This window comes from Rhinolophus ferrumequinum, chromosome 12 (genome assembly GCF_004115265.2).
Source record: "Rhinolophus ferrumequinum isolate MPI-CBG mRhiFer1 chromosome 12, mRhiFer1_v1.p, whole genome shotgun sequence".
Classification (NCBI taxonomy): domain Eukaryota; kingdom Metazoa; phylum Chordata; class Mammalia; order Chiroptera; family Rhinolophidae; genus Rhinolophus; species Rhinolophus ferrumequinum.
Window position 1 is genome coordinate 19036887 of NC_046295.1, and position 20300 is coordinate 19057186.

The window sequence follows — 20300 nt, forward strand, 5'->3', positions numbered from 1 at the left end:
TCCCAGCCAACACCCAGCCTTGGCAACAATGCAGATACAATCAATCATCTGCACGAAGACAATGTCTCTAGGACATGGCTGAAGAAGGAAGATGGAAGGAACCGGGATCCCTAAATGATAGCTTAGAGCAGAACTGCATACCCGGAACTCCAACTATTACATGAGAAAGAAATAAACTTCTACTTTGTCTGAGCCATTGCATGTTTGGAGTCTCTTTGTCACAGTAGCTAGTGCTTCCTTAATAACATTGTGGACCTGAGTTCATTTCCCTTCCGTTGTTTTTTCACTGGAGAAATGAAGAAACTAAACGTCAGAGAGGTTACTCAATTTGCCGAAAAGGCAAGTCGTCCTGGCAGTTCAGGTGAGAAGGGAGGTTTCCTGACTTCCGACCCGTGTTTCCCTGGACCATCAGTAGCATGAAGCATGACTGGTACAGTGCACATTACTGATCCATGTCCCAGGAATTTCAAGATCTACAATTGAAATGCTGAGCAAATGTAGGTGACTGAATTCTCACCGGTTGCAATTTACTAAAATACATCAAATTCCTGCCTTTACAACTGAGTTCCTTCTCAGTTATAGCACATGCTACTTACTCAGAGATTTTGAAATAGGAGTCTAAAATAAGATCAAAGGCAGGAAATTCCAAGTTAGATCTGATTGCTGTCCAGAACCAGGCATTAAAGTAAGAAACAAAACCATCAACTTGAATAATGCCTGGCTTGTTACAATATTTTCTCTAGTCATTAAATAATCTCTTATGTCATATATGTGTATGTTTATACATAATATACAAAAGGGTCGATGAAAAATATTTTTTTTTAAATCTAAAGACTTATCTCTAGAATTTTTATAGAATACAATCTAAGTCTGGAAAGAAGTCTTCACATTAGTTCCTTTATGGGATAACTTTTTCCAATAATAATTTTAAAAATTTTTTGCTCCACCAAAAGAATACTCAAATTGCTCGGTATATTTTTTAAATTAATATTTTATACTGATACAAAATCATCTTTACAGTATGTTTGTAACAAGACTGATGCCCAATCATTTTAAAGATCTTACTGACCAATAAATGTCTAATCAGAATAGCTAAAATTTCCATATTCATATTAGTTCAAATACCATTCAGTTAATTAAAATTTAGTAAAACACCACAGACATATATTATAGGTATTTTACTTGTATTTCCTCCCCTCAAAAATGACTCAAATTTTGAGCACTGGTCCTCTAAAATAATTTACTTCTTAGCAAATATTAACATGGTACAACCTTAAGTATTTATGGGGTAATGATGTGACATATGGGATTTTGTATAAAATACTCCAGTCCACATCCAAGAGAAAAAAAGAGAATGATAGATAAAACAAGAATATCTAAATGTTGATAATAGATGGGTACACTAAAGTTCATAACACTATTCTATTTTTACATGTTTGACATTTTCCATAATAAAAGTTTTTTAGCCTATCCACCATGTGAGGACAGAGAGAGAAGGCACTGGCTATGAACGAGAAATACGGTCCTCATCCAACTATGCTGATACCCTGATCTCAGACTCCCAACCTCCAGAACTTTAATAATTAAATTGCTGCTGTTTATTTAAAAAATAGTTTTAAAAAAAACCCATGTATATGGTTCTTAGTAGGGGCCAGGCAATATTCTAGGCACTTTACCTGTATTAACTCATTTAACCCTCACCATAATCCTATGAGATAGGTATTCATTTTACAGATGAAGAAACTGAGGCACAGAAAAGTTAGGTAACTTTCTCAAGGTCATATAGCAAGTTGAAATTTAAATGTAGGTTGTCTGGGTACATGTATAGAAGAAAAAGCCTGGAAAATATAAATTATGGGTGAGGTTTATTTTTGCTTGTTCCTATTTTCTAATTTTTTCCACAAGAACATGTGTTTCCGTAATTTGTATAGTTACCAAAACATGAAAATCTTTATTCAGATACTATCACATTCTTCAGAAATAATGGAAATGACTTTCTGAAACCCATATCACTGCCCACGTAGAAATCCATCATTAATGGGTATGTTAAGGTGAACGGCGACAAACTCGGAAAATTTTAGAAACGGTAAGAGATTAATTATTTTGTTAGCCATCTCACCAATTTTTTAAGGAAAGAGTAATATTGAAAAGAGTCAATGTATTTTAACTGGATTCAATTAAGACCATTTACAAACTTCCTCCATTTTCAAGGAGAAACATAATCATTTCTGAAGTTTTCTCAATCAGACTCCTGGGAAATTTTATACCAGAGTATAAAAACTCTTACTCTTGAAAAGAATTATATACTTATTGACATTTAAATGGCAACATTTCTCTTGAGTGCTGCAAACTGACAAATCAACCTCATTTCTTATTTTTCATGAAAACTAAATCATTAAATTTATGTAGAACAGTTATAGTTTAGTTACTTTAATTTACATTCTTAGTAATAGTGAGAGCTGAAGATCAAATGAGCAAAGAAATTTTACAGGAAGACAGTAATATTCCCTGCTGTTAATTAAGTCGATGTAGCCCAAGGTGGACGTGGAAAAAAGTCTCCATATTCCAGTCCTGAATGGACATAATCACAAGACAACATAATCACTACACTGTTAGAAGCACCATTCTGAAAATGTTCAAATGAATGAGATGAGCAGTACAGTGTGTGAAGCAACATCATACATGTTTCGCAACACCCAAGATGAGAAAACATCTTTGTTTATAGTCTTACATATCTCTGTTGTCATGATAACCAAGCAACATGACAGAGAACAAAGTGTATGGGGGGTGCGGGGGGGGGTGGTGGTAACTGGATGCAAATCCTGGTTCCAGCACTAGCTGCTAAAAATAAGGTTAATCACTTACTACCTTGAAGACTGTTTCCTCACTGGTTAAACACGAGGACATTCACCTCACAAGGTGGAATGAATAACAATATGAAGTGTGCCTACTTGACATAGTGGGTACTCTAAAAATGTTTTCTCCCTCCCTTGGCTCCCCAGCCTCAAGTGGTTCCCCACCAGCCACCTCCAGTGACCCACTGTTGCCTCCCTCATAGCTTTGATCACAATCTCAGATGATCGTTTACTTACTTCTGCTGCCCCCCTCTACACCCCAATGAAATGCACTCTTGAGAGCGGGGCACTGGTCTCTCTTTCTGACCACTATAACCCTCGCAAATAACAAGTCCCTGTTCAGTAAGGGTTCACTGAATAAACACAAAGCACATCACAGGATTTGGAATACCATATGGGAGCAAACAGCTCCTACATGCCAAGCACTCCACCGAACACTTTAAATAACTACTCCTATCGGATCATCACAATAACTCGGAGGTAAATATTATTAAGTCCACTTCCCACCTGAGAAAAAAGGAGTTCAGAAAGGAAGTACCTTGCCTGAGGTTATACAGTGGTATTAATAGCCAGGATTTATTGAGAATTTTACCACGTGACAGAATTTTACTGTCAAACTCTTTACATGTATCCTCTCACCTGATATTCAAGCCCATGACACGAGTATTATTATTACCCTCATTTTGACATGAAACACCAAGTGAGGCAAAGAGAGGTCAAAATTAATTGCCTAATTGTGTAAGAGGAGCACGGCTATGATGGTCTCCAAAGCTCACATTCTTAACCACTCCTCTGTGAAGTATGGCTGACGTAGAGTTTTGGTAAAATTAAGATAATTCATTAAGACACATCACTCAGAACCAGGCACCTAACACTTTTTAAGTGTTACCTATTATTCTTAGTCTAAATCCAACACGTTGTTCTTTTCTATATATGCTGCATCCCCGGGAATCAAGCAAATTAAAAAAAAAATACCTGCGTTTGGACATACAGTGTTAAATCAGGTTCCCAAAGCAGTTCATCAGCATATGCAAACAGCTCTGTATTTCTGTATATATTGTAATCCTAAAAACATGTAATCAAGTCTAATTGCAAGAGTTACATATTAAATGGGTGCTCCACAGCCAACACAAAACACAAAAATTAACAATCTAAACTTAATCCTCATCCTTGTGGCACCATCATCAGAAATACACCTCCCACATCTGTGTATATTCTTTGATTTTATGCTTTTATTTCATCACTGACCATTCAGTTTAAGTCCAATGAGCATCTAACAAAAGATAAAGATTGCCCACTTTCATCACGGCAATTAGTGTCAATCTGTAGTAAGTCCATGTTTCTTGCCACTGAAATCAACTCATTCGTATTTACATTTTCAATTTTTTAAATAAATAAATATTCATTGAAATAGATGAAAGCAATTATTTGCCCAAATGATTGCTCAAACACTACCACACAGACACAGATGGCTACACTGCTTCAAATGAACGCTTGGCTGGCAGGTACCCCACCATGTGACAGTTCAAAACTCAGCTCAGTGAGACAGAGACATTTCTCTGTGGATGAGTTCACTTGTAAAACATGGAGTTTGAAATAACAGTGGAATGTTCTAGAAGAAATGTCCAGAAGCAGAAAGGTCAAGAGGAAGCCACTGCATGTTCTTTCTCAGTTCCTACAGCTGCCTCAGAAAACGGGACTTGAACTACAATCTGGCATCACGTGCCAGCAAGGAGAATATGAGGATAGAGTGTAGAGGGGCCACACTGCACAGCTAGGCTCAGACAATTTCTAACGTCCCGTCCGGCCGCGAGAGGATTGCAATCAGTCCTCAAGATGTAGATCTTCTCACTCACCCTGAAGGGGCCATTTCTGTAGCAGCTACCCCTGCTCAGACACTAGTGAAGTATCTCAAGCAGGAAGGTTTCCTCACTGACCAAGCCTGTTGCATTATCCTCCTGGACTTTTGAGTTTCTTGCAGGAAGCAGCTGAGTTTTACTCACCTACTGCAGAGCGTGACATGTAATATTAGTTAAAAACAGTTTTTTGAGTTACTGTGTTTGGCACTGTACCTAGTACACAATAGACTCAAAAAATGTCAGACTCAGAATTCTACTGTTTGTTTTCAAACCAACTTTCCCAAATATTAATAGAAAGTGATAAATAGAGAAGAACCTATATCTATTTCTCACTGACTCATGAAACAAAGACCAAAATAAATTATTAAGAACCAGAAGTAGAAAACATAAACTTGTAAACAATTTTATTTTCAAATTAATACAGTAAACTGAATTCAGTTATCCACACAATTAAGGTTTGAAAATAATTCATTCTTTTCAGACACTACTTTCACCCAGCTTTTTATTTTATTTTTTTAACCGATCAAATAACTTTTGAATAGGTAGTACAAAGATGAATTTCAGCCAAGTCCAAATCCCAAATCACTGGAATCCAGATTAGTGAGATTTTATTACACTGTTATTTCACTTTGGTACATTTTCTTAAAAAAAAAAAAGTCAAAGAACACATGCAAATGCTCACAAGACTAGTTCTTCACTGTTTCCAGCTGAATATCACAGAGATGGAAAAAGGGACTTTGTTATTTGAATACATCATAAGTATTACATGAATGCTTCAGTTGACAGCTATTATTTATCATAGCTTTGCTCTTAATCTGCTACGTATTACAACCCTTTAAAAGCCTGCAGCATCACCTCTGTGCATTTCCCACTAGGGTAAAAGGCATTTTAAACATGTAATTACCCAAAGAAGTAACATTTACTAATCTTCTATTGCACAGCTAACATTTATATGGCTGTTTTTACTGGTAGGCTACTTAATAATCAGATAGTAGTTAACCTTCACAACCATCCTGGGCAGAAGATCCTTAGTAAGTCAGTTCACGTTAACAGAGAGACATCCAGCAGCATATTCAAGAATTAGAAGAGGATCCTGGAACGAAATGCTGATATCCAGCTGGCACGGTACAGTGTGTAGAATGTCTTTCAGATAAAGGTAATTTAAGAAATTATATTTACAAAGGAGGAGGAGGCTCATGTAGCTCTTCATGAGAATTTTTTTTACTTTCACAAATGTATTCAGTTTGTAAGTGCATACAATTGCCATAGGTGCGGGTTAAGCAGAACTCTGGAACTCTCTGTTGGAAGTAAATGACTGACTAGGGGAACAGCGGCAGCAGCCCCATAGGCTAGCAACTCACAATGAGCCAATGATCAAAGAGCTTCATTTTACCCTGGAAGACCCAAATTCAAACACTATCGATGAAACTGCTCCCAGCCTGGCTTACCTCCAAACTGATACAAAGGTCCTCAAAAGCCAGATCAGCTCAGGAGCGAAGCCGGGGAAATAAGGCAGGAACAGCATGGTTCCCAGGACCAGAAGAGTCCCCCAACCCTCACCCCAGATGCAATTCCACAGGGAACCGAGCACAATAAAGCTGAAAGTCTGGGGTACGTCAAAAACGAACCCAGCCTAGGGGAGCAGGCAGTCAGGGTAAGGCTTACTGAGCATTTGATCTTAGTATTTGGCACTTCTTGGCTATATCCCAAAGCGTCGCACACACTCAAGTTCTCTTCACCTCCCATTTCAACAGAGCAAGAATACAAAAACAGGCTTAAAAGCAAGTATCTTTGTGTCAAGTTATTCATTGACTTATCTAAAAGGTAGGCTAAGGAATATGCAAATAAAATACTGATCAGTAATCTAAAACAACAGAGTTGTAATAATGTCAAAAATGTTTATGATAGTCAAAAATGGAAATTTTTATATGCAATCATAAACAGCCAAGTTTAAAAATACACACACATGCACACACACAGGATTAAGAAAGACAAAGTGAACATGCAAAAATGTTGAGGCTATTTCTGGATAATAGGATGATGAGTGATTCCATCCTATTACATTTCTCTTTATAATTGCTACATTTAATAGTTTTCCCGGCAATGAGTATACATTACTTTTTTACATTAAATAGAAATTATTCTCTTCAAATAAAAACATAAGATCAGTTTTTTAGGCTCAATAAAAAAATTAGTGATCTTATTTACTTACTTGAAACCATGGTCTTTTATCACTGGCTAAAGAGGCAGTTTCACCACAGCACACATCAAGATAAAAAAAGTCTCACTTCATCCAATTACACTGCTTATTAAGAGCTACTTAATGAGAAAGTCACACCTTTGAGTTATTAGAAGCTATAATGGTCCTGCAGAGTTCCAAACAAGTAAGCTAACAGAATTACCTTTGATTCTAAATTGTTTGCCAGGAGATTAATCCATCTGCCCCTGAAAAAAACTAAGTGTTCCTCCAGTGTGTTCAACTTCCTCCAATCTCATTTTAATCAAGTATGTTAGCCTCAGTGGAGAGAGCAGGTATTTTTTAACAGATTGATTGAAGCATAATTGATATACAAAGCAATGTGCATATTGAATGTGTACATTTGATGAGTTTGGACGCATGAAACACCCATGATACCCTCACCACAATAAAGGTAATAGACACATACAACACCTTTCCTTTGTTTTCTTGTGTGCTTTGGTTTGGGTTTGTGTGTGTAAGAAAACAACAAGAGAGCTACTCTCTTACCAAATTTTCAAGTGCATAATACAATATTCACCCACATCGTTAATTATAGGCACTATGCTATATGATCTTTAGAACTTACTCATCTAGCATAACTGAAACTTTATAGGAAGTAGGTATTTTTAATTGCTTAAATTGCAGTACAAAGAGTTTAATTTTTCAAATGCATATGTCACATAAAAATTTTAGTCATCTCTAGGTAAGTTTTAGGGAAGTCTTTATATATGTTGGCATCTGTCAAAGAATAAACAAAAGCCTTTCAGATACGGTGACATTTGGACAGAGACCTGAAGGAAGTAACGAACATTCCAGACAGAAGGAAGACCAAAGACAAGAGCCCTGAGGTGGAAGCATGCTGGGCGAGTTTAGAGAGACCAACGCGACCGATGTGGCTGACAGAGGTGAGCAAGCCGGGCAGTCAGAGCCTGCAGAGCGGAGCAGGGGCCCAACTCTCATAAGCGCTGGAGGACACTATGGGCCTTTGGGTGTTCCTGAGGGAGGCAGGAAGTCCTAGATGGTTCTGGACAGAGGGATGGCACACTTGACTATCACTTTAAAAAGATCATTTTGACTTCTATGGAGAACAGACCATAAGAGGGCAAGGATTAAAAAAAAATGAAACCAGTTAGGAGGTTCCAGCAATAATCCAGGAGAGAAATCACGTTGCCTTAGAGGAGGAAATAGCGTTGGAGATGTTGAGCAGATGTCAGACTTTACACATATAGAGGGTGCCAAAAAAAAAGGATACACGTTTTAAAAAAGGAAAATACTGTATTACAACTGTTATGTCAATATATACTGATAACAAAAGATGAATACAAGTCATGTTTGACTTCGGCAATTACAAGACGTGCTCCAAGTGGTTACCATCAGCGTAATTTTAATACAGGTTTTTCCTTTCTTAAAATGTGTATACATTTTTTTGGCACCCTCTGTATTTTGCCAGAATTTGCTAATGGATTGGATGTGGAATGTAAGAAGGATGAAGAATGACTCCAAGGTTTGGGGTTCTGACAACTGGAAGAAAGATGTCGTCACATGCTGAGATGCAGAAGACTAAATGAGTTCCTTCATCTGTTTCTAAAACAGCACAGCAAAGCACGAGTCTCCTATGTCCTTGGGATACAATTTACTTTTGTCCATGTCAGCAAGGAAAGGCTACTACATAGTAAAAGGGTGCTAAGTGCAGAGTACAAGCTTCATCCACCTCTCAGTTTTATATGGGACCAATTTTGACTACACACAGCAAGTGTTAAAATTTGTATGCTTAGCTCGAGCCTGGATTTACATTCAATTTCTACCCAGTATGCATGCTGCTGTCAACACCTGCTCCAGTCCCACCCACTTTCCAATCCCTATAAGGCCTCAGTGGCCCTCTAAGTCCTAATAACTATCTTACACAGCTCAAAATCTTACAAACTGAAAACAGAATTAAAAGACAGGGAAGGAGGAAGGCGAGACAGGCAAACCAATCGGTGGGTAGATAATCCTTCCTCATTTCCCCAGCCTACACCGGCCATTCCATTTCATATATCCTTCCAGGCTTTATGTCACAGGCTCAGTACATTCTTAAGGCAATTTGTTTCTGTGAATGTAGGACTCGGGGAGGGGAGAAGGGTAAAATCAGTTGTGAAGTGATATTGTACAACAGACATGGGAAGAAAAGGATTAAAATGTATTCATTGCTTTAAAACTATATTTAATGATATCATGTCACTTTGTTAACATACAATTGATTTGGAAATGAATCATCAATTGTTGCTAAAACTATTAGGTTGAAAAATGACGGGAACTTTATGTCAGAGGAATAAGGATGACGCCACCTGAATCCAGATTCATCTTAGCAGCACTAAGAATGAGAAAACCAGACATTGTGCCCTCATGCTGTGATAGAATAAGATATTCACAGAACCCTCTAAAGAATACTGTTGCCTTAAAAAAATTCAAATTCTTAATTAATGGTTCCTACATTGCATTTTGTAATTAAGCTTGGGCTAAAACCAAAGGGAACACTTATCTCAGTTTTATACATGGTCTATCAGATAAAAAAAAATGGATCTACACAGCTTTCTACATTTAATTACCCATGTCTAGACAACACAAGTAGAGGAACAAGGCAAACCAAACTACTTTCGGAGCAATAGGTCAAATTCAGAATTTGGGACATTATAGCACAAATGACTGTTTCTCCAATAAATCAATGATGCGGGAAAACAGAAGGGGTGGAGAGACTGTTCCAGTATAAGTGACTTAAGAGACGTGATAACCAAACACAACTTGGGAACCTTATTTGGATTCTGATTCCAACAAATCAACTGTAACAGGACATCCTTGGCACTACTGAGAATTTCTGAAATATGGACTGAGTACAAACAAGACTTTGTGTTACGTGTGTGAGCTGCAGTGATGACACAGTAATTATATTTAAAATTAAAAGTCCTAAAAATAAAATTAAAAGTCCTTATTGTTAAAGATAAGTACTTTTTTAAGAAAGCTAAAGGAAGAAAATCTATTAGAGAAAGGAAACAAGATTGACAAAATATTAATTTTGCTGGAACTAAGCTCACTCCCTATTTGTGTGTGTGTGTGCACGCACATGCTTGAAAGTTTCCACAATGGGATGTTTTTAAGAATAAAGCAAAATAGAAAAAATAAGTAACCAGAAGTTGTAAGATTGCAATGTAAACTATTTTAAAATGTATTACCATTTGCAACTGCGAATTTATGTGGAGTTTCCCTTGATGGCATGCAATGAAAGCAAAATACAAAAGCAAAATACAGACGTAAATTGGAGGCTGAGACACTTAAAAGATGATCATTTTCAGTCATAATCACTAATTTGATCTGCTATGCTCTGTTCTCTGAAAAGGGCGTTTATGCAAAGCAGCTGCCAAAATACCGAAGGGAGCTGAGGCCAAAGCAGGAGGCAGACAAGTCCAGCTTGTGGGTTAAAGAGTCACTTAAATAGGAAACTCACGTACAGAAACCGGGTCCTGGGCGGAGGCAGGACATTCAGATCTCCGCATCTTTTACCCCCAAGACCACCCTCCATTGTTCCCCGTAGAGATGGACCTACGTTCTAGGAAAGGAACGCGTGGGTGGTCAGGGGGAACCCAGAGGCCACATACCCGAGGCCCTGGCGCCAGGGTGAGTGAGACACAGATAACGACAGATGGCACCTTGCCCCAGAGGAAGGACTGAGGCAAATTCCGGGATTGGCCCACAGCCTCTGACTACATTCCAGAGGCCACCACGGGGAAGGGGGCAGGACTCCAAGGTCCTGTCCCTTCACTCCGAAGGTAAGCAGGCAGATGAGCTTCAAGATGGACTCAGGTCTGTCCCCACGTGCTCATTACACGAGCTGCACGATTCAGACTGTATTTATCGTAACATTATGCTATAAATTAGTATGTAAAATAACTTTATTTTGAGTAAGAAAAATCGCTCTTCCCTGAAGTTCTCCGTAAGATATTGGGGGCAGGAGGAAGGTCCAGCGGTTTAAGAAAAAGATTTGACATTTTCTGCCTTAGACTATTCTTTTCACATGTTAACTCTTTCAGCTTTGCTTTGAACAAAAATGCTATGATGTACAACTCAAAGTGAAGAGGTTGCTATTAAGTATATAAAGAGCAGGGATTCCATGAAGCTGATTAGAGAACGTGATACTCTTCTTCCAAAGAATAAAGAGCCCGGATGTGGAAGAACTCTTTGGCAGCAGACCTCTTTAAAAAACAAAACAAAACAAAAACAGTGGATCACAAAAATACCCACAAGAAGAGGTCAGGAATTTCCTCAGATAATAACCCAGAATCTGTTCCAAGAGCTTTTCCATATAACATGGAAGAGAAACTTAGGCCTGCAAAACGTTAGGTCCGAAAAGCCTACCTCTCATTCATTCATTTGATAAATATTTATTAGATGCCTCAGATGCCTACCTTGTGCCAGACATTGTACTAAGCACCGGGGATACAGACAAAAATCCCTGCCGCACAGATTACATTCCTAGTGGAGGAAAGACAAGAATAAGCAAAACAGTAGATGATATAGCATTTTATAAGTGTTTTGTTCAAAAGCAAACCACATTAGGGGAATAGATAGTATGAGAGGGTTCCAGTTTTAAAGAGGATGGCCAGGGAGAGGCTCACCGAGGTGAAACATGAGCAAAAACTTCCAGGAGGTGAAGGAGTCCACAGTCTCCAAGAGGATTCTAGGCAGAAAACAGCAGGGCAAAAGCCCTGGTAAGAGCATGCCTCGTGTGACTGAGGAACAGCAAAGAGGCCAACTGGGCAGATTTAGTGAGTGAGGGAGACAGTAGTTGGAAATGAGGTTGCAGAGGCAGCAAAGGCGTTTGATGATGGCAAGCCTCAGCAGGCCACTGCCAAGACTGCATTTAAACTTGGGTGGCAATGGGAAGGCATTGGAGGGCTTGGGGCAGAAAAGAAAAGAAATCTAACTCATGTTTTTTTAAAAACTCACTTCAGCTGCTTTGCAGACAATATTGTAGAGGGCAATGAGAGAACAGAAGAGACCACTTAGAAGGCTATGGTAGATTGCAAAAAATAGCCCCCAATTCCTCCCAATTCCTATACACGCCTTTCTTTACAAAGTGACTCTGCTGCTCCCTCATAAAGAAGTAGTTTATTTCTTCATCCCCTTGAATCTGAGCTGTCCTTGTGACCTGCTTTGATCAACAACAGAGGAAGTAAAGTTGTGGGGATTCCAGGGAGTGTAGGTTTCAAAAGGCCATACAGCTTCCTTTCACTCTCTTGCTTCCATTAGCCACACGTAAAGAAGCGTGGCATAGCTTACTGGACCACGGACAGCAGAGACAAGCCACCCCAGCTGCAGCCGCCACACTACCAGTCCCCAATGCCACATGAGTAAGCCCAGGGAAGACCAGAAAAAGAACTGTCCCCCCTCTCCCACTCCCCAAGCTCAACCCAAATTACCAACCCCAGAATCATAAGCTAATACATGATTGTTACCTTAAGCCACTAAATTTGGGGAGTGGGTGGTAATAGGTAAGTGTTATAGAGGCTATTGCAACATCAAGGACATAGATAATGGCAGCTTAGACTAGGCGGAGAACAGCGGAGAGTGAGAAGTACTCAGATTCTAGATTGATTTTGAAGGTATGCTTTCCTAATAGTTTCTATGTGGATGTAAGAGAAAAGGAAGAGTCAAGGATAACATCGACCTTTTGGGCCCGAGTCATGGAAAAGATGTTGTTTCCATTAACTGAGATGGGAAAGACCATAAGTGAAGCAGAGGAGATAGGGAGGAAATCAGAAGTTGAGTTTGAGATTTCTACTAGTCATCCAAACAGAAGTGCTGAGTAGGCATCTGGATGTATGGAATCTGGAGTTCAAGGGAAGAGGTCCAGGCTGAAAATATAAATGTGAGAGCTAATTGGGGTATTACTAATATGTGAAGCTAGTGTTTAAAGCCGTAATGATACGATCAAGGGAGTGTAAAGTCTAATGATTGAGCCCAGGAGCATTCCAATGTTAAGAGGTCGGAGAGATAAGAAATAATCAGTAAAGGAGTTTAAAAAGAGCAGTGAGGTAGGAGGAAACCCAAGAATTGTGGCATCTTTGATAACATGGGAAGAAAGTGTTTCAAGAAGCAGAGAGTGATCAACTGTTTCCAAAATGCCTATAGGAAATTGTAACTATGTGACAGGATGGAGGTGGTAGCTAACCTACAGTGGTAATTATTTTGCAATTTACAAATATATCAAAACAACACATTGTATCTCTTAAACTAACAATATGTATCAATAAAGCTGACAAAATTGCAGATAGGTCAAGTAACAGATAAGTAACGAACAAGTAACAAAAGTGTAGACTTAGCGAAATGAAAGTTATTCTGTGACTTTAAGGAAAATAAATCTTTTTAGAGTGGTGAAGAAGAAAGCCTGATTAAATTGGGTTTAAGAAAGAATGGGAAGAAAGTAATTGGACACATAAGTATAGTTTTGCCATAAAGGGGAAAAAAGAAATTGTGTAGTGGCTTAAGAAAGAAATGGGGTCAAGAAAGAGTAATTATTTTTAAGACAGGAGAAATAACAGTATATTGAAGGAAATAATCAAGTCATGAGAGAAAATGTGATCTCACAGGGGAGGGATATGCTAAAGACAAATCCTTGAGTAGGTTAAAAAAAAAGATCTTATGCATGAGGGCAGTTGTCCTTAGAAACACACAGACTGTTCAACAAGACCCTAGGTCTTACAAATAACAGGAGGGAAGTCAGAGGTAAATGCAGGTATACCCACCTCCCTCCTGCATGGCAACTGTCATTAGTATCAAGGCATTTTTCACATCTCTGAGTCCAGAACTAACCTAAAAATGTTCAACATAACCTTCCCGGCATCCTAACGATAGATGACAGTTATCACATGTGATGAAAAGTATTTGCCAAAGTAGTTTGGAACTCAAAGGTCAAAAGGAGGTGCATAAAAGCAAAAATAAAAAAGCCATTGCCTCTCCTTTTTCTGAAAATTAACACCAATAGTCACTAGACATATATATGTCATGTTTAAATTCAGAAATAGTACTCTACCTGCTGTCCTACCATAACAGAAACTATAATGATTTGATGGGTAAAAGTTGACAACAGGAAGCTTCATCAAACCTTGAAATCCAGTGAACCTAAACGTGCTCTAAAAAGTAAAGTCTCTGTAACACAGAAAGTGAAACTTTCTGTATTTGCAACCACATATTTATGTGACTCTAGATGTTTATAATTACTCTCATTTACTGACTTTATAATAAGTAAATGTTAAACTTTTTTTTCCAATAAAGTAACACATTTAACTGTTTAAAACAAACAAACTTGAAATTCAAATTACTATTTGGAACTTCAAAGCCAACCACATGCTTCAGAAAAACTGTCACCCTTACTCACATCCAAATACAAGCTCATTCTAACGTGTCTTCCTCTTTGTTAAACAGTCTTCCCACTCAATCTTTTGGACTTTGACACCATGATCAATGAGCTTTCTTATTACCGTGTTTCCCCGAAAATAAGACCTAGCCGGACCATCAGTTCTAATGCATCTTTTGGAGCAAAAATTAATATAAGACCCGGTATTACATTACATTATTATATTACATTACATTACATTATATAAGACCTGATCTTATATTACAGGTAAATAAGACCAGGTCTTATATTAATTTTTGCTCCAAAAGACGCATTAGAGCTGATGGTCCGGCTAGGTCTTATTTTCGGGGAAACACAGTAGATGCACAGCTTCTTCATTAGATGGTCCCCCTACCTCCTAGGCCTAATGGAAACTAGACTCTCATTCTTTGGTGGCCACTTCAGTGAAGGCTAATCATCCTTCCAAATTCCATGGCCCAAAAGAATGTTTCCATACCATTTACCTCCATACCTTTGAGGGCATGCCCTCCAAATATCTTCTGCATCTCTCATATACATATACCTATCGCTGCCATAGGCAGTCTAAAACTTCCGAAAACAAGTCTCATAGTCTCTCTCTCCACCCTAGGGACCACGGCCATCTGGGGTCAATGTCTAGGTAAGTAATTCATCCAATTCATCAGTCTCATTGTTCTCGAATACCTCCACATAACCTCCATCCCAGCCATCTACATCCATGGCCAAACCCTACCTACTCTCCATCAGCACCCTAAAATCTTAAACGCCAATATTCTACTCTAACTACAGAGTACTTCTCCCCTATAAGCTTCTCCCTTCTACCTACATACACTTGTATATTTTACCGCATCCAGGCTCCTAAGCCCTTGAACCAGTTATTTTTTCTTAATCTTTCAGCCTCCTCCTGGCTTGATTACCACCTCTAACCAATCTAACCCATCACTTCCACCACTCTCTTGCCAATATTTTGAACTCTCCTGCATTTCTACTGTATGTACACAACAAAATCCAGATGCTGGATCATTCCAACTATTCATCGTCTCTGGTTCTATCGAATTTTGCTACAGAAAGTCACACAATTACACAGACTAACATAAAGTAATGATCCTTGCCTATCTGGTAAACCATCCTAATATCTCTAGTCAGTTCTCTTTTCCATTCGCTATGGCATTTGACAGTTGACCACTCTCTCCTTCTTTGTCTTCTAGAGCTCTACTGCCCTTTCCAGTATTTTTCATTGGATCATCTTCCTTATTTGGTGGTGCTCCCCAGAGTTTCTCTTCTTTTTTCCTTATTCCACAAACTCTCTCTTGGGTATCACATCCATTCTCACACTGTTTTCACTTTCACCGATATGCTGATAACGTCCTAATCTCTAGCTAGCCTAGAATCCTCTTATCTCCAGACCAGTGCAGCCAACTGCCCACTAAACAGCGGCAATTTTGTGACCCAAAGGCACTTCCAAGACTGAGCTTATTCTCCTATACATCTGATAACCCTCATGTGATTCCTATCGTGGGGATCATAAACCTAGGATTTGATTCCCCCTTTTCCTCATCCTGCATGGCAAACTGGACACGAACTTCATCACCTTACTATACCTTCAGCTTACCCTATTCTCTCAAGCCCCACTGCATAATTTCCAGTGCTGTATCTTCGCTGCACAAATGGACCTTGCTCTACTACATTTCATTCCACACACTGCCACATAAAACTGATCTGCACTTTCCACTGCTTAAAGTATCTTACCCGGGGGGCACCACAGCCTCAAGGATAAAGTTCAAAATCTTTAACATGGGAGGATGGGACGGGAGAGGGCCTTTCATAATTTGGCCTTTATTTACTTATTAGACCTCATCTTTCTAGTCTCTCCTTAATACATTAAGAGTCTATGTTCTGTCTCTAACCTGCCTGTTTTGCTTTACTTCTTTTTCTTGTGCCTAGAGCGCCTTGCCCTCCATCTTCGCCAGCTAATTCCTACTTGTTTTCAAAATTCAGTTCATGGGAAAATTCCTCTGGAAAAGTGTCTCTGAATCTCCTAAAATCTCACACTCACAGTTTTCCTATATCCCCTACAGTACTCTATGCCTACATCTAATTATCATATTTATCTCTTTGTATTTTGACCTTGTCTATGGCTTCCATGCAATAATATTAGTTCCTTGAAGAAAAGTTAGGGTTTTGGAACCAGAGCGGATGACCGCTTTTTGTTAAATGAAAATATAAATAAGACAATATCCTTAAGAACTACAACTTTAAATTTGTTTTACTTACTTAAATGTTTCAAAACAACATTAATAAAACGTTCCCTCTACTCCCTCCAGGTTTATGTCCACTAGCATACGACTATACTAAAACCTGAAGGTTTGCTTCTATAAACCTGTTCAAGGATTGTAAATAGAGTAAAACTTAAGGTAAATTCTGAAAGCAACTAGGACAAAGAAAAAGGTTTGTTAATGCCCTGGCAGCCAGAAAACCTCATAACAAAACTATAGTTGCAATATTCATCATTGTAACATTTGTTCAACATGCTTATCAGCCAAATTAGCAAGCAGTTGCTTATCGAACCAAAAGAGAATAGAAGATATATTCTAATGCACTAGAAATAACTGAAATTTTTTCATTTACAAGCTTGAGTGGAATGCTTCACTGGTCCCCAGGCAAGTGAAAAGGCAAATATTTAAAAAAAAAAACAAATAATAATAACAAACTAACTACCTATGTAGTTTGGAGTCTCAACTTTTTTGGGCCTAAAAATTTTTTTTCCCATCATGAGCAATGGAAAATTATACAGTATGTAATGTGAAACCTTTTGAAATGACTTCCAAATATATAAAACTAAAGGAACTCAAGCTAACTGAATGAAAGCCAATATAAATTAACAAAAGTTAAAAATCATAAATTCAATTTTATGACTTCCAATATGACTTGGAATAGGTTAATACATTGAGTCCACAAGTACTTGGCGGACCCAATTTATAAGAACAATGTTAGATCTATAATAAATGTTTGAAAATAAATGAGATCTTCCACATTGCTTAAAAAGTTTGTTTCAAATAATTTAAATGGGAGAAAAACTGACAAACCTCCCTGTCCTATTAGCAAGTTTTATTTCTTATCATGTAGAAATAGAACACACAACCTCCATCCAATTTATAATTAATTGTGAATTACATATTTACATTATACTTATATAACTATACCATATTTTATTATACTACTCATCTCTAGATCTTTAGTACTATTTAAAATATATACAATACTTAGAGATTCCACATTTCCCAAAGAAACATATATTGTCCACTTTGTCAAAGGTTAAATTATCGCCCAAAAGAATAATCATTCTTTTATTAGACAAACTGAGTTCATTGTGATAAACCAAGAAATATTAAGATCAAGTTTTGCTTTAAACCCACCAATAATCCTGACACTATTATCTCTTTACACTTCTTCCAAATATAGTTATAATTGTATTTTTCATTGTTTTTTTCCCCTCAAGTTTTAATCTAGAAAAGACTCCGCTTGGATTTTTTTTCCCCCTCAACTTCTGCATTTCTCCTCAATTTCTCATCTTGATCTGGTCCATTTCTAGAACTGGAAAGGTCTAGCAAAAGCAAAACCTTGAAGTTATATTTTCTTGAATTTCCAAACCCCTAAAAGTGATATGAAACAATTTAATTCACCTAAAGGTTTGTGGACAATACCCAAAAAGTATCATGAGGGTATGAATATTATGTTTCAGGAGAACTGTTTTAGGTATCATTTTACACCTTCAGGAAGACCAAACAATCTACTTGCAAGTACCATCAATCAACAAATGAAAAACTATTGTTACATCGCTATGGGCATTTTTATTCTCAAGTTAATAATTTATTTACCTTTGGGTTATTAATTCTCAACTGGAGCCAGCAATCAATTAAAATACAGTAAATTTTAGGTTAATAAGATAAAGGTTAACATGTACACCTGATATTGATAGACATTAGCCAGGTGATGGTAACAACCTAACATTAACCAAGTAAGCAAATAACCAAGCCAGAGGTTTTAGCTACCACTGATCTACCAAAGCAAGTCAAAATGCTTTGAAAATTGCATTCATATCCAATTGTTATATATCATACCATTTTATATGTAACATTTAAAAGTTTCTGAATATTACAGTTCAAAACTGAGATGAGTCATAGTGCTTTGTATGCAGGAATTGGATGTGAATCGAAATTATAAACACGCACCTGCTTCCTAATCAAAAAGTGAATGTGGACAAATTCAAAAACCATTAAAACATAAGCATAAAATGCATCCTGTGTTTTTAAAATGGTCACTTCCCAACTGATAAGACAATAAACATGTCATTTGCCTGAACATCTGAAATTACAGACTACTACTAAGCCATGCCCTCACTTTGCAGATAGGTGCCTCAGACCTGGGGACGTTAGTGGTACAGTTAGCGGGATGACAGCTTACTACAGGTGAAGATAAGGACAACTAAATGAGATACCAGAAGAGCTCTATGGTATGATAGAGGATCATAAGTTTCTGTACCTAAGTCTAGAACCTGAAATGGAACCATCAACAAAAAATTTCATCTCGAGTCTAGACAATAAAACTGGCAGATAAACTGGAAGAAAAGGCAGGGAATGACCACATTAGTTTGTGGCATAAGACCCTGACCATCGAGCAACCCATCAAAAAGTTCTGCTCAGTGGATGAAGGATTGCATGATACTTGATAGGATGACTTTATTGGTTTTAGAAGCTCCAAATTCAGAAACCAAACTAAAGGAGTGGGATGTCATAGTTGAAATTAAAACTCCTGGATAGTAGGTGTAACATAACTGCAAGTCTCTGTACATCTCTGCATAGCTGTTGCAGACATTTCAAAACATATATTCATACATGTATATGCTATCATATACATACACTATTTCTTCAGGTAATTTCCCGCAAGTAAGGATAGAACCAGAGAACCAGGAGATCTGAAAACAGGCCCTGTTCACCCATAAGCCTTTCATTAAAGTAGACAGGATGTGAGAGTCGCTGGCAATGAGGGGACAGTCACCCCAGGCCAGGCTGGACAGAGCCGGAATTCCCTGCACTGCCTTGCTTGGGAACCGGTCAGGGGAGAGAGTGCGATGACCGCAATCTGCTGCAGGTTAAGTATGCAAGGTTCGCGCGCCAACCAGTTTCCGAGTAAGGCTGCGGCTGAGCCCCACCGCAGGCACCGGCGCCGGCCCCACCCAGGCATCCCGGAGCTCTCACGCAGAAGGCCGAGTCCCCCGGGATTTCAGAACCCAGAAAACCCGGGACGAGGGCAAACGGCAAGACCTGTCCGGTTCCCGGCGGTCCCACGCCGCAACACGGCCCTGCCGCCACATGCTCCATCGCCCCATCTCCCAGCGGAGCCCCAGGCCCGCACGGCCTCAGCCACCCTCCACACAAGCTGAGACAAACCGCAGGCGTGTGCGACGCGGCCGCCTCCGATCAGAGGGCAGCGGCCCACGGCCCGCCGCCTGCCACCCCGCACTCGCTTACCTCCCTTCTGCCACAAGCGCACCCCGCGGCGGCGGCCTGACGTGGCCCGCCCTGCGGTCTCGAACGATCGGGGGCGGAGACGACGGGGAGAGAGCCAATGGACTGCGGACTGCGAGGGCCTGCCCCGCCTCCCTCCAGCTTCGACCCGCCCTTCCTCGCTCGCGCGCACGCGCGGTCAAGGCCAAGGGCAAGGCCGCGCACTGCGGCTGGCAGGCGGCGTGGGAGGCACAACAGAGTTTAGCAGCTGCGCGATCTGCTCATGGCTGTGGGGCTGCACCGCAGCTGGCAATTCGTTTAAGAGAAAAGCAGATGAAAAGAACCTACCTGGAGATACCATTGCAGCGTGTCCGGTAGTCCTGTTAGCAGCCTGCTACTACTATACAGCTTTTAGCGATGCAAAGCAGCTTC

The 20300-nt window shown here is 39.1% G+C and overlaps 1 protein-coding gene across 1 annotated transcript in view; it reads right to left on the reverse strand.

Annotated features, from left to right (window-relative positions):
* FOCAD (focadhesin) overlaps positions 1 to 19957 on the reverse strand; it is a 272571-nt gene extending 252614 nt beyond the window's left edge. The window contains exon 1 of the mRNA XM_033123525.1: positions 19893 to 19957. The gene's annotated coding sequence lies outside the window, so the exon portion shown is untranslated. The remainder of the gene's footprint in view (positions 1 to 19892) is intronic.
* Between the last annotated feature and the right edge of the window lie 343 nt (positions 19958 to 20300).